General features: G+C 43.7%; 1 non-coding gene across 1 annotated transcript; it reads right to left on the bottom strand.

Annotated features, from left to right (window-relative positions):
* Window positions 1-999: 999 nt before the first annotated feature.
* On the bottom strand, window positions 1000-1189 carry LOC139015951 (U2 spliceosomal RNA). The gene has a single exon (XR_011472585.1). It is a non-coding gene; the product is annotated as a U2 spliceosomal RNA (small nuclear RNA).
* Window positions 1190-14822: the final 13633 nt, after the last annotated feature.

Below are 14822 nucleotides of genomic sequence, written 5' to 3'. Positions count from 1 at the left end.
GAAAGATGAAGACAGGCAATTGCCAAAGATGGGCTTTGTCTAGTTTGAAACCTGAACTGAAGTTTTTTTGGGTTTTTGCTGTGCTGTTAGGGGAAATGAAGGAACCCTATGATTATTGAGGTGTAGCAGTTCACTGGGGTGTAAACATGAAATTGCTTAACTGCTCCCAGCCTCCGAGGGTGAAAACTCTGGTCATTGGGCTCCCTTAATATCTTTTTTAAATATATTTTTGTTAATTTCAGAGAAGAAGAGAGAAGGAGAGATAGAAACATCAATGATGAGAGAGAATCATTGATCCACTGCCTCTTGCACGCCCCACATAGTGGGTCAAGCCCGCAACTTGGGCAACCTGATGGGGAATCGAACCATGACCTCCTGGTTCATAGGTCAATGCTCAACCACTGAGCCACAAAGGCTCCCTTAATATCTTAATGATGTCTCCATCCAGTTCCATAACTTTCCAATCCCATAATGCCCAGTCCTATTTTAAAATTTCAATCACAAAAACAAAACAACACTGAACTTTGATGTCTATCTGGTGGGAGTGTGAGATGTGTCTGCTCTCACACGCCCATCTTCTCCCTGCTTCCCAGGGAGGACTACCCTAGGTTTGGAGGATGGAATGAGAAAGAGCATCTCCTTACTTGACTCTTGCAGATAGGGGGGCAGTGGGTGCTGCCACCAAAGTTGCTGCCGCCTCTCTAACACCATGACTCTGGGTCATATGTCCTGAGGCACACAGTCTCTTGCCTCTGGCTCAGGCTCAGGCTCAGTCTCTTCTCTCTCTCAGCCCAGGCCTCCCCCAACTCAAGTGGTCCGCTTGTCCAACACCCTGCTGGGTGTGGTATCAGCAAGATCTAGCTCAGCCACTGCTCCCGGCCACTGACAGGAAATTCTGTCCTTGCAGTGGGAATGCAGCCTGGAGCCTCATTAAGAGTGAGTCAGAGCACTTTGTAGGAGACCAGGGGAACAACAGAAAACAATCCGTCATTAACTCAAAAGGAATTCACCATTCCTGGAAGTAAAGCTGTTGCAGGCTGAGGCAGGAAGTAGATAGAGCAAGCTTCAGATTCATCTCCTAATTTCAAACATTAATTTAATGCCCAGTGCACAAATGGAGAATACAACAGATGCTTTCACTGGTAAGGAGATACCCCATTTGAGTTTAGCCAACAAGCAGAGAAGGGCTCATGATCCCACTTATGCCACACAGCTTCGCTTTCACACTTGATGTGGAGATTGACACCCCCATGCTCCCTACACCCACCTCTCCAGTGCCCACAATCTCTCCCTGATACTGCCCTGGCCTGAGTCATATTCCTGAGGAAACATCTTTCTCACTGGAAGTAATCAGTTTTGATGCATTCTTTTTTTGTTAATCCTGATTAGAGGATATTTTCCCATTGATTTTAAGGAGAGTGGAAGAGAGAGGGAAAGACAGAGAGAAACATCAATGTGAGAGAAACACATAGATTTGTTGCCTCCTGCATGAGCCCTGACCAGGGCCCAAGCTGAGTCCTGACCAGGAGCCTGTAACCAAGGTGCATGCCCTTGACCGGAACCAAATCTGGGACCCTTTGGTCCATAGGCCAATGCTCTATCCACTGAGCCAAACAGGCTAGGGCTTGATGCATTCTTTTTGAGGCCTGACCCAAACACCTCTTTTGTGTACTCATGCTTACTAAACTTAATCGGTCAGCTCCTTTCTCCCAGCTCCCATATTTTCTGTACCCTTTTGGGAGTCAGAAACAACTCTAGGACTCATGTCAGCATACTATTTTTAAAAAAATATTTTCAAATCTAAGCAAAAGTGGAAAGAATAGTATGATAAACTGGCATCTATTCATCACCCAACTCAATAATTATCAACTCATGACCAATTTTTATCCTCACCTAGTCTCCCCCCTGGAAGCTGTGTGGCATAAGTGGGATCATGATCCCTTCTCTGCCCTGGACTATGTATCTAAAATATTTGAACTCTTTTTGTTGTTTTAAACATAACTGCAATATCATTAACACACCTAAAAATAAAGAACAATTCTTAATTATTATTATATATCCAGTCTGTATTCAGATTTCTACAATGGCTTCATAAATTGGGATCCTAACAAGATTTATCTGTTGTATTTGATTGGAACATTTCTTGCATGAATCCGATTACACTAGGTTATACTGTAGCAGCAGACAACTCGAAAATCACAGTGGCTTACAACAGCTGGGGTTTAATTTCTGCTCATGTGAATTTCCATTGTGAGTCAGCCCCACAGCCTCTTCACTCCTGGCCATGGACTGAAGCAACAGTCCCTGTTTGGGATGCACCCACTTCCTGGCAGATGGTAATAAGGAATGGTTGAAACATACAATGACTTTTAAAACTTCTGCTCAGAAGTAGCAATCATCACATATGCTCACATTTCATTGGTCAAAGCAAGTCACATGGCTAAAGCTGATGTTAGTGGGGAAAAGGAAAGTATAATTTTCCCACAGGAGAGGAGAGCAAACATTGGGAATCTATCCTACCTTTTAATCTATAGGTTCCTCACCTCATCTTCACCCTCTTCCCCAATTTTGTTGAAGAAATTGGGTAATTTGAGCTGTAGAATTGTCTGCATTCTGAATTTTGCTAATTGCATCCCTGTGGTGCACTTATTTAACATGTTCCTCTGTCACCTCTACTTCTTCTAAACCTGTAGTTAAATATAGAGGCATTATCAGATTCAGGCTCAAATTTTTGGCAAGGATACTTCCTAGGTGGTCATATTATATTATTTTAGCTATCTTCTGCTCTATAACAAATCATCCCAAACCTTGGTGGCTTAAAACAATAGTAATCGTGTATTACCTTATGGTGTCTCTGGGCCAGGAATTCATACAGGGCACAGAGGGATGGTTTGTCTGTACTTTATGATTTCTGGGGTCTTAGAAGGAAAACCTAGAGGCTGGAGAACTGAAATCATCTGAAGGCTTGACTAAAGCTGAAGGTTCCTTGGTTAGCAAGTTGGTGTTGGTAAGTTGCTTCTTTTCTAAGTAGGCCTGTCCACAGGGCTGCTTGGCATCCTCACACCATGGTGGCTGACTTCCCCCAGTGTGATTGATCCAAAAGACCAGTGTTGGAGAAGCAATGTCTGTATGACCTAGCTTGTGAACTCAGACATTGACACTTCTATTGGTCACAAAATCAGCCTTTATTCAGTGTGGGAAGTCTCCACAAAGGCCTAAATACCAAGAGAGGAGTTTCATTGGAGGCCATCTTGGAGGCTGGCTACCATATTATCAAGTAGCTTTTGAAGTTAAAAAAGGCAAATAGAGATTATCTATACCATGTAGTATGGGGTAATAGTTGTAAGCATTTGAGATGTCATAGTCCAGTAAAATTTCAGTGGGAAAAAAATAAGAACTAACTGGAACTACTAGATCTTTATTTTGTCATGCAAAGTCATTTTTTAAAAAAGCCACCTGTTGCCCTAGCCAGTTTTGCTCACTGGATAGAGCATCAGCCTGTGGACTGAAGGGTCTTGGGTTTGATTCTGGTCAAGGGCACATGCTCAGGTTGCGGGCTTGATCCCCAGTAGGGAGTGTGCAGAAGGCAGCTGATCAATGATTCTCTCTCATTATTGATGTTTCTATATCTCTCTCCCTCTCCCTTCCTCTCTGAAATCAGTAAATATATATTTTTTTAAAACCACCTGTTAATTCTACTACTATTATTGTTTCACTTCTTTTTTTATTTTTTGAGAGAGAAACATCAATTGGCTGCCTCTCATATGTTCCCCAACCAGGGATCAAACCTGAAACCTAGATATGTGTCCTGACTGGGAATTGAACCACCCATCTTTTGGTACATGGAACAACACTCCAACCAACCGAAGAACAACCTGTTAATTCTACTATCATTATTTTTCCTTCTTCTTTTTTTAAGACCTTTTTCATTCAGAATACATGATCTCCGAATGAAGACATCATTCTAGATGTGGAGCAATGAGAACTCTCCTAAACTGCTGGTGGGGATGTACATTGGGAATCCAATTGGAAAACATTCGTAGTCAAGTTGAGGCGTCACATGTTCTATCACCCAACAATTCCACTCCTAGGTATGCACCCTAAAGAAATGTGTACACACACACCAGGAAACATGTCCATAGCAGCATGTTAGTAGTAGCCCTGAACTGGAAACAAAACAAATACCCATTAATAGTAGAATAGATAGACAAATTGGTGCCTATTCATACTGTATGATTCCATATAGATAAAGTCCCCAAACAAGCAATGCTAATGTATAGTGTTTGGGGATTTATGCTTGGATGAAAAACTTTCTTTAAAAAAAAGAGCAAGAATGTGATTATTATAAAGGTCTAGTGTGGTTACCTTTGGAGAGAGGGAGGTTTTCTGACAATAAAGATACACAAGGTGGAGATGGTTGGGATGATGGCAATGTTTCATTTATTGACCTTAACGGTAGTTACACAGATATTGCTTGAAAACTCATTAAGTTTCACATTTTATGTTTTTTTTCCTACCTGTTCGCTATGTTTTACCATAAAAAAGGAATTTTTAAAAAGGAAAAAAAATTAGTCCTTTTAATAAAAAATTTTAGCTTTAGGGAAACTTAAAAAAAAAAAAAAGGCCATCTGTTGTTTTTCAGCTCCATCATCCTTCTCCCACCCCTTTCTCTATACGGGGTGTCAGCAGGATCTCTGGTAGTTCCAGCACTGGCAGCTTTACACTTAGATTCTCGCATGCCCCTGACTCAGTGGAGCAGGAGGGGATGTGGCACACACAAATGCTCCCCCCCCCCCCCGGCCCCCCGCACCACACACACACTCACTCACTCACTCTCATGGGGCTTTCCTCTTTGTGCTTCAGAAGGAAGAACCTTTGTTCCTCTGCCCAGGTTGGTCAGAAGATGGAATAGTTTCTCCCTGACAAGAGGTCACCCCACTTCTTGCTCCCAGGCAAGAATGACAGTAAAGTTGATGGCTCTTCTGAAAGGCGCTGTCAGGAGGCCCTGCTGGCAGCCCCAGCTCCTGGCAGTGCCCGGGACTGAGGCTGTGGTGCTTAATGTGGCAGCTCTCAGCACTGGGCCCGAATCGCCCATTTTGAGCACTTTACCCATCCTGTTCTACCACTGCTGATGGCACAGCTATTCGCCAGGAATTGCGCTATTGTTTTACATCGTGGAATGCTTTCTAATTTACAACGTTTTATTTCATTTTCCTAACAAGCCTATGAAATTGAAGATATCTAATTATTTCCACTTTTTATAGAGGCCAATGACGCTCCTGAGGTTTGTGTCTAAAGTCACAGTGAAGGGCTACCCATCCCTCTGAAAACTTGCCATACCCACAGCATTTCGGCAGAAAAGTACCTCCTGGTGTTTTCTCAGACAGGTTTGCTTGATGATGTCTCCTGACCCATCACCCACAGCTGGTTTGTCAGAGTGGTCATCTGACTCCTCCTCCTCCTCCTCCTCCTCCTCCTCCTCCTCCTCCTCCTCGCCTAAATTTGAGCAGATGACCAGGTTATAAAAATATTGATCAAGAAAGACTGAGCCTACAGACAATGAATATTATATCTTATCTGATGACAAGCACTGACAGAAAAGTGGTAGAGAGAAAATAAAGAAATGAGATAATCAATCTAGGAAGTTTGTCATCTGATTAACAGGCCAGAGAGATTAAAAAAACAAAAAGAAAAAAAATGAAAGGAAGAAATTATCAGAGAAATCATAGAAGAAAAGTCCTAACAACTAGCTGATGTGACTCTTCATAGGGTCAGGTCCCACTGAGTGCCCAGTGAACCAAATGACACCAACATACGAAAAGCCATGGCATATCTTCACATAATCTCAGAGCACCAGGGAGAAAGAGACGAGTCCAAAAGCTGCAAGAAAGAGAAAACAGGTGCTATACCTAGAGAAATGGATAGAAAAATGACACTAGACATCTTCACAGCAACACTGGATGCCAGAAGACAGTTTGGTGGCGGGGGAAGCTTATTGATTAATACCCAGCTAAATTGTCAATCGAGCTCAAAGGAGGAATAAAAATATCTTTAGTCATGCAAGACCTCAAAATATTTACCTTCCAGGTACCCTTTCTCAGAAAGCCACTAAAGGTTGGGCTCCAGCAAAATGATTGAATAAACCAAGAAATAAGATAAGAACAACAACAAAATAGGAAAGCACCCTGGCTGGTGCAGTTCAGTTGGATGCGCTTCATCCTGTGCACGGAAAGGTCACTAGTTAATCAGGGCATGTACCAGGTTGTGGGTTTGATCCCCAGTTGAGGTGAGTGTGGGAGGCAACTGATCAATGTTTCTCTTACATCAATGTTTCTCTCTCTCTCTCTCTCTCTCTCTCTCTCTCCCTCACTCTCCCTCTGTCTCTAAAATCAATAAAACATATTTTTTTAAAAAAATAGGAAAGCCACAAAGGGAAACCTTAGGCAGTACAGAAAGCCTAGACAGCAATCACTCCCCATTGAAACAGCACGATGATGGGCTTGGAGAGGGTGGTCTCCAAGAAAAAATGATGGTTAATACATTTGAGAGTCTGGCAGAATTTCTGTTTTTATGATGATGTCTCATTGATTTATTCCTTTAGAAAATAAATCATCTTTCTTTTCAAAATCTGATCATTTGGATAAGTTAAAAACAACTTAAGTTGCAAAACAAAAATCTATTTTGAGTCCATGAAAAATATTATTGGGATTTTGATTTTAAATTTTTCATGCAAGTATAGTAGGATTAATATTTAGTTGGTATAGCCCTAGCCAGTTTGGCTCAGTGGATAGAGTGTTGGCCTGTGGACCAAAGGGTCCCGGGTTCGATTCCAGTCAGGGGAACGTACCTTGGCCCAGGCCCTGGTTGGGGCTCATGCAGGAGGCAACCAATGGATGTGTTTCTTTAACATCTATGTTTCTCTCTGTCTTTCCCTCTCTCTTCTACTCTTCCTAAAAATCAATGGAAAAATATCCTTGGGTAAGGATTAACAAAAAAACAAACAAACAAAAAATCAGTAAGTATATATTGCTTAGTTCTTCCAGTTGTCTGCAATTAGCATCTATTTTGATTGCTTGATATCCATGATGTAGCAATTTTAAATATTCTGAAATCCCTGTGGCAGAAAAAGCTAGCTGGGCACATAGTTACCTAACTTTATCATGTTTCCCAGCATCCTTTGCAATTCTATCAATGAAATGAGTGGAGCAATGAATAACACTTCCAGGCCTAGACCAATAAAAATTCCCAGGCTTGTCCCTTCATGCCCTTTCCTCCTTCTCCATTGCTTAGAATGGTGAAGGTGACATCCAGAGTCATGAAGATGGCAGAGACACTACAATCCGGGATCCCTGAAGGACTGTGTAGATAAGAGCTGCGTGTACAAACACCTCCTATACTCCAGGCCCACTGCTACTGTTGGGGAAATTTGCTTTGAACTATTACAGAAGAGAAAAATAAACTTATCTTTAAGCCATGGAAAAAATTTATTTCTCTTTAATACTTCAGCTTAGTCTACTCTAACCAATACAATGACTAAATGAATATTGTTACACTTTTGGAGGGAAACTTGATAGTAACTACCAAACTAGTAAAAGCAGAAATGTTTTGATACAGCAATTCCATTTATAAGAATGTATCATACAGAAATACCTAGACAAGCAGGTAAGGTTTTATGTACCAGGATGTCCACTGCAATATCATCATAGTTAACAAAAGACTGTAGACAATCAAAATGTACATATTTAGGGAAATGATTAAATACATTTTAAATTCTAATGAAATGCTATGCAGCTATTAAAAAGAACAAGGCATGTATTATGAGGAGAAATTATGTCCTTAAATTATCTAATGAATAAAAATTTGCATGTTTCTAAGTTTTATAAAACAACCATATATGTATATAAAGCATGTAACAATATATGAATACATATGAACATAAATATATTTGTGTGTGCATAGAAAAAAGTCTGGAAAGACTTTTTAGTATAACTTATATACCAATATATTAATAATAGTAACTGCTGAAGAATAGGAGCACTGTTGTGACTTTAAATATGTTCATAGTCATGCTCCTCTCTCCAAAGGTAGGGTCCATTTTCCCTTCCCTTGAGCGTGGGCTGGAGTGTGTATGTGTGTGGTGTGTGTGAGTGCATGTGAGTGAGATTCCCGAGATTAGGTTATAAAAGACATTTGACCTTGCTCTGTATGTTGTACCATGCACCCTGGGCACAGCCAGCTTCCACCTTGTGTAAACAGTGTTATGGTGAGTCCATCGGGCAAAGAACCCAGGCCTGCTCCCAACAACCAGCACTGGTTTTCCAGGTGTGTGAGCACATCTCCTTGGTCGTGGATCCTTCAGCCCCAGCCAATCCTTCAGATGCTATGGTCCTGCTGGCACCATGGCTGCCGCCTGTGGGAGACTCTGAGCCGAGAACCACCCGCTAAGCCACTCTGGATTTCTCACCCACAGAAAGCATGTGGACAATAACACTGTGGGGGAAATTAACAGTGCCCTCCCCTTTTTTTCAGTTAATCCTCACCTGAAGATATTTTTTCCATTGAGTTCTAGAAAGTGTGGAAGGGAAGGAGAGAGATAGAGAGAGGGAGAGAAACATCGATGTGAGAGAGACACTTCAATTGGTTGCCTCCTGCACATGCCTTCACTGTGGCCAGGTATGAAACCTGAAACCCAGGTACCTGCCCTTGACCAGGAATAGAACTTGTGACCTTTCGGTACACAGGCCAACTCTCTAACCACTGAGCACACCGGCCAGGGAAACAGTCCCCTTTAAAGAAAAAGGAAAGGAAAAAAAAAAGAAACCGTGTGAGATCATATATTGTTTTAAGCCAGTAAGTTCGGAGGGTAATTTGTTCTGCAGCCATAGGTAACTAAAATGAGTATGAATAGGAGAGTAGGAGAGAACATTTTACTTTAAAAACTTTTAATATTCCTCTTCATTGTTTACATTTTTACAATTAGCATTCATAATTTTTTAAAATATATTTTATTGATTTTTTACAGAGAGGAAGGGAGAGGGATAGAGAGCCAGAAACATCAATGAGAGAGAAACATTGATCAGCCGCCTCCTGCATGCCCCGCACTGGGGATGTGCCCGCAACCAAGGTACATGCCCTTGACCAGAATCGAATCCGGGACCCTTGAGTCCGCAGGCCGACACTCTATCCACTGAGCCAAACCGGTTCTGGCGAGCATTCATAATTTTTAACAAAAACATTTTAAGTTAAAATGAAAAGGGAATCTTTAAGGAAAAGTACTAGTTCATCATTTGCTGGACCTAGAAAAAACAATACATATTTCAAAAACCATGTAAGAAACTCTTTCAATGACTGGTAGTGGTGACTGCATATTCTACAGAGAAACAGGCCAAAATCATATAAAATATCTCCTCCTAGTGACATAAAACACAAGACATAGCCAGTCATCAATCATAATTGTTTTTCTGAATGGATATTACCCAGCCATCCCTGCCTTGCAAAGGAGAAAAACCCCAGAGGGCCTTTCTTTCTGTTGTACAAATGTTTATGTTTGTGTTAACAAAGGACAAAGAACCCTTTTCTGATTTTTTCCCTTAAGAGAACCAGCACTTACACGTGCCGTATTGATGAATGGTAGTGCCACCAGTCAAGACACAGTTAAAAAGTGTAGCTTTAACATCTGCATCTTTCCCTTCTCCTCCATAGCCTTCCTCTGAGATGCACCCATTAAAACTTCCGCATTTGTCTCTTGCTCACATCATTTCTTCTCTTCTACCCAACAAATCAGTCTAGCACAGCGATTCTCAACCTGTGGGTTGCGACCCCTTTGGCGGTCAAACGACCCTTTCACAGGGGTCACCTAAGATCATCCTGCATATCAGATATTTATTTACATTACTATTCATAACAGTAGCAACATTACAGTTATGAAGTAGCAACGAAAATAATTTTATGGTTGGGTCACAACATGAGGAACTGTATTTAAAGGGCCAGAAGGTTGAGAACCACTGGTCTAGCAGTTTGCAGAGTAAGGACTTCTAAAAAAACACCACTGACTTCATGACCTCCCCTGTTCATAGTCACATTTAATTCCTGTTGAGCTCATGGCACCAGGGGACTGACGTCCGCATCCTGTAGCAAATATTCCCATTATTTCTTGCTCTCCACTTAAAAACATTCTTTAGCTCTTACTAAAGCTAAGGGCCCCAGAGTTCTTTGTGTGAGTATTGAATGTGCTGGTATATGGGTTTTACCCATGTACTAGATTTTTAAAAAAGTGAATATTAATCTTGCCTGTTATATAAACTAAACATGTGCGATTTCCCATATGAATGATACCATCAAGGGAGGAAAGAGTGTAAGAGAAGAAGGGGAAAGCCATTAAAAAGAGAGTGTTAGGCTAAGACAAAGGAATCTAGACCTAGACCGGCTGTCTGAAAAGTTAAAGTAACCGTTCAACTTGAATTACATCATCACCCCACATGGGGGGTGTTCGGGGCATTCCAGTCATGGCCATTCCAGCCCACCACCCAAGCAGTATAAAATCTGCTCTCGACCTGTGCCTGTGCTTTTTAGTGTCCAGATTTAACTGTGTTCAGACAGGAATTTCACACTTCTTCGACACCTATATGTCAGTAAAACCACTGTCCCCACCTCTGCCCTCAGTCCCCTCTGCTAACACAGTTAAAGCATCTACGATAACAATCCCAAAAGAGAGCCAGGATCTATGCTGTTTTGACTATGGAAAGCAGGTCTTTCGGGTCCTGACTGCTTTATGTCTCATTTGGATTGTGGTGGGCAAATGAGAGTGAGATAAAGTCTAAATAAACTGGCTCTGAAATTCCCATGCTTGTGTAGATTTATTTGGTCCTTTGATGTCTTCCTCCCTCCCCCCCGACCCCCGTTGGAATGTTTCAAATGTGCACTTAAGTCACCCATAGAAAGGCTGCTAACGTAAATGAACATGTGTTTAGAATAGGCTGTCATCTTAACCCTCCCAGAGATGCAAAGCCCGTGAGACACACAGGGTCAATTGGTGTTACCTCTTCTGTTTCTTCTTTTAGATATGAGGGGCTGCAGAGTTCAGGCTGCCCTTTTCTTCTCGTCTCTCTATTTATTCAGGTGACTTACATTTGGGCTGTTATAAGGAGGGGTGACCCTCAAGTCTAGGACATTCCTCTTAAAATTGAGTTTTAACTTCCATGCCATACTGATTATTTTAAGAGTACTGTTTGAGTCTCTGATACTCTATCTTCACTGTGATTTCCATTTTTTTTTTAAATCTGTGGAAGTATAGAAGTGTGTAATGTGAAGTGCTTGACCTCATATAGTAAATGCTCTTCAAGTTTAAAAGCGATTTTTATCATAAAAGTAATGCTAAGGAAACATTGAGAAACAGGGAAGAAAATCCTTTGTAATCTATAACTCAAATATCAGAGGAGAGGGGGGGCATCGACCCTTCCAAGCATATCCAGGTTGGTATATACATATATATTTTATACATTTTATTTATTTTTATTTTTTAGATATGTTTTTATTGATTTCAGAGATGGAGGGAGAGGGAGAGAGAGATAGAAACATCAATGATGAGAGAGAATCATTGACCAGATACCTCCTGCATAACCCCCACTGGGGATTGAGCCCACAACCCGGGCATGTGTCCTTGACTGGAATCAAACCTGGGACCCTTGAGACCGCAGACCATGGTCTATCCACTGAGCCAAACCAGGTAGGGCTATTTATACATTTTAATTGATGTCAGAGAGGGAGGGAGAGAGAGAGAGACAGAAACATCAACGATGAGAAAGACTCATAGATCGGCTGCCTCCTGTATGCCCCACACTGAGGATTGAGCCTGCAACCCAGGCATATGCCCTGACCAGGAATCGAATTGGTTCGTAAGTCGATGCTCAACCACTGAGCCATGCCGGTTGGGCCGGGTTGTATATGAAGGCCAGTGAGTACTGCTGCCTAGCAGGTCCAGAACTGGAGGTGCTGTAAAAGTATGCAGACTGCCTTTTACATGTAACATTGTATGACAAGCATTTTTCGGCAGCCTTCATAAGAGAAGGAATTCTATTTCTCCAGGTTTATGTATTTTTTAAGAGTGTACTTAGAGAAATCAAAATCTAGCTGTATTAATCAACATCTTCAACTGTGGTTGGATACTTAAGGTCGTACTGTTACCTTTGTAGTAGACATGAGACACAATGTAAAAGCCATTTTAAAAGCTTAAAAGACCAGCCTTTCCTTGCGGAACATTGCATCCCCGGTGCAAGCAGGTCCCGGGTGCGCTGCCACATTCTGCCTGAGACGTCCAGTTAGAAGCGGGCTCTCTGGCATTCTTGAGTATGCACTTCACTTCGAAATGTAAACCCCGCTCAGAATTAGTATATTCAGAGCAGTAATAAAAAATACCGACATCATGCTTTTAGGGAACTTTTCAAAATCTCAAACACTCTTTAGGGATTAAAGGGGAGAATTACATAATAGCAAGAGAGCTCCTTAAAGCCACTGGGGTCGCCCTGGGTAATAGGAGACCTTCTGAAGTGACCACTTGAAGGTTTTGAGGAACAGAAATAGCACGTTGCTGCCTCTCGATTTGAGGGCCCTGCCTGTCTGACCCACTTGGCATCCTCAGCGTCTCCTTCTCCACATCACGTTTTAATCACTTTTGTTCCTGGTCTTATAGGGTTCCGTTTCAGCTCCTTGGTTAGGTTAGTTCAGTTGGTCACCTCATTATACTAATGAGGCCAAGGAAGTATGGGCTGTTAGGCTTTCTGGAGAGAAGTAACAATAAGCCCTTTTCTCCCCATTTTTATCCACCCACCCCTACCCCCCTGGCCCCCCAATGTTGTGAGCAGCTAAGCATGTTATACTAGGAGGCTTGGGGAGGGACTTAGGAATCAGATGAAATTAAAATAAAATCTATATATTAGCCCTAGCCTGTTTTGCTCAGTGGATAGAGCACTGGCCTGTGGACTGAAGGGTCCCAGGTTTGATTCCGGTCAAGGGCATGTCTCTTGGTTGCAGGCTTCTCCCTGGCCCAGGCCCTGGTCAGGGCTCCTGCAGGAGGCAACCAATCAATGTGTTTCTCTCACATTGATGTTTCTCGCTGTCTTTCCCTTTCTCTTCCACTCTCCCTAAAAAACAATGGAAAAATATCCTCGGGTGAGGGTGAAAATTACATATATATATATATATATATATATATATATATGAGGCCCGGTGCACGAAATTCATGGGCGGGGTGGGTCCCTCAGCCCAACCTGCACTCTCTCCAATCTGGGAGCTCACAAGGGAACCCTCTCCAATCTGGGAGCCCTGACAGCTTAGGCCCACTCCCCGTGGTTCTCTGCTCTCTGCGGGGCCTGGCCGCTCTGCGCCTGCTGTCCAGAGGCTCTCTGTGGCCCAGAGGCTCTCCACGGCCTGGGCGGGACGCTTGCCTCGTCGCCACAGCGATGAAGCAAGCATTCCGCCAGGCCACTCACGCTGCCCGCTCTCAACGGCCACCCCCCCAGGACTGGAGGACTCTAGCAGGGCTGAGGGGACTGGGTGCTGCCATCTTATGGCTATGGGCACCACCATCTTTGTGACGGAGTTATGGTCAATTTGCATATTGTCCTTTTATTAGATAGGACTAGAGGCCTGGTGCACAAAAATTTGTGCACTCGACGGGGGGAAGTCCCTCAGCCCAGCCTGTGCCCTCTCACAGTCTGGGACCCCTCGGGGGATGACCATCTGCTGGCTGAGGCCTATTCCCCAGGGGATTGGGCCTAAGCTGGCAATCAGACATTCCTCTGGCAGCGCGGCAGCACTCGGGGGATGTCCACTTGCCAGCAGGGAGCAGACCTAAGCTGCAGTCGGACATCCTTAGGGCTGCTGAGGAGGCAGGAGAGGCTCCCACCACCACCGCTGTACTGGCAGCCATCAGCCTGGCTTGTGGCTGAACAGTGCTTCTCCATGTGGGAGCTCACTGACCACCAGAGGGCAGCTCCTGCATTGAGTGTCTGCCCCCTGGTGGTCAGTGTGTGTCATAGTGACCAGTCATTCCCAGTCTTTCTGCGGTTAGGGTCAGTTTGCATATTACCCTTTTACTATATAGAATAGAGGCCTGGTGCACGGGTGGGGGCCGGCTGGTTTGCCCTGAAGTGTGTCCTGGATCAGGGTGGGGGTCCCACTTGGGTGCCTGGCCAGCCTGGATGAGGGGCTGATGGCTGTTTTCAGGCTGCCCTCACCCCTTTCAGGGTGGGGGTCCCCACTGGGGTGCCTGGCCAGCCTGGATGAGGGGCTGATGGCTGTTTTCAGGCTGCCCGCACCCCCTTCAGGTGGGCATCCCCACTGGGGTGCCTGGCCATCCTGGATGAGGGGCTGAGGGCTGTTTTCAGGCTGCCCGCACCCCCTTCAGGGTGGGGGTCCCCACTGGGGTGCCTGGCCAGCCTGGATGAGGGGCTGATGGCTGTTTTCAGGCAGGCCAAGCCTGCAACTGAAGCTCCCAGTCTCTCCTTTTTTTCTTTTTTTTATATTCTGGGATTTATTTACCTTCTGTAATTGAAACTTTGTTGTGGCTCCAGCTCCGAGGCCGGCTGGCTGAAAGCAGGTTTCTGGGGTTTGTTTAGCTTCTATAATTGAAACATAGTTGCATTTCGGAGCTGTTGCTTTCAGGCTCACAGCTGGGCTGCGGCAGGCGGTGAACCTTGGCTTCCTCCATCGCCGGGGCAACCAAGCCTCATGTTCGCTTCAGCTGTGTGGCTGCCGGCCGCCATCTTGGTTGGCAGTTAATTTGCATATCCTGCTGATTAGCCAATGGGAAGGGTAGTGAAGTT

Source organism: Myotis yumanensis, unplaced genomic scaffold (genome assembly GCF_028538775.1).
Source record: "Myotis yumanensis isolate MYYU_CA2020_CCGP unplaced genomic scaffold, mMyoYum1.0.hap1 SCAF_8, whole genome shotgun sequence".
Classification (NCBI taxonomy): Eukaryota; Metazoa; Chordata; class Mammalia; order Chiroptera; family Vespertilionidae; genus Myotis; species Myotis yumanensis.
Note: the sequence above shows the minus strand (reverse complement) of the source record. Positions and strands in the feature narration are given on the sequence as shown.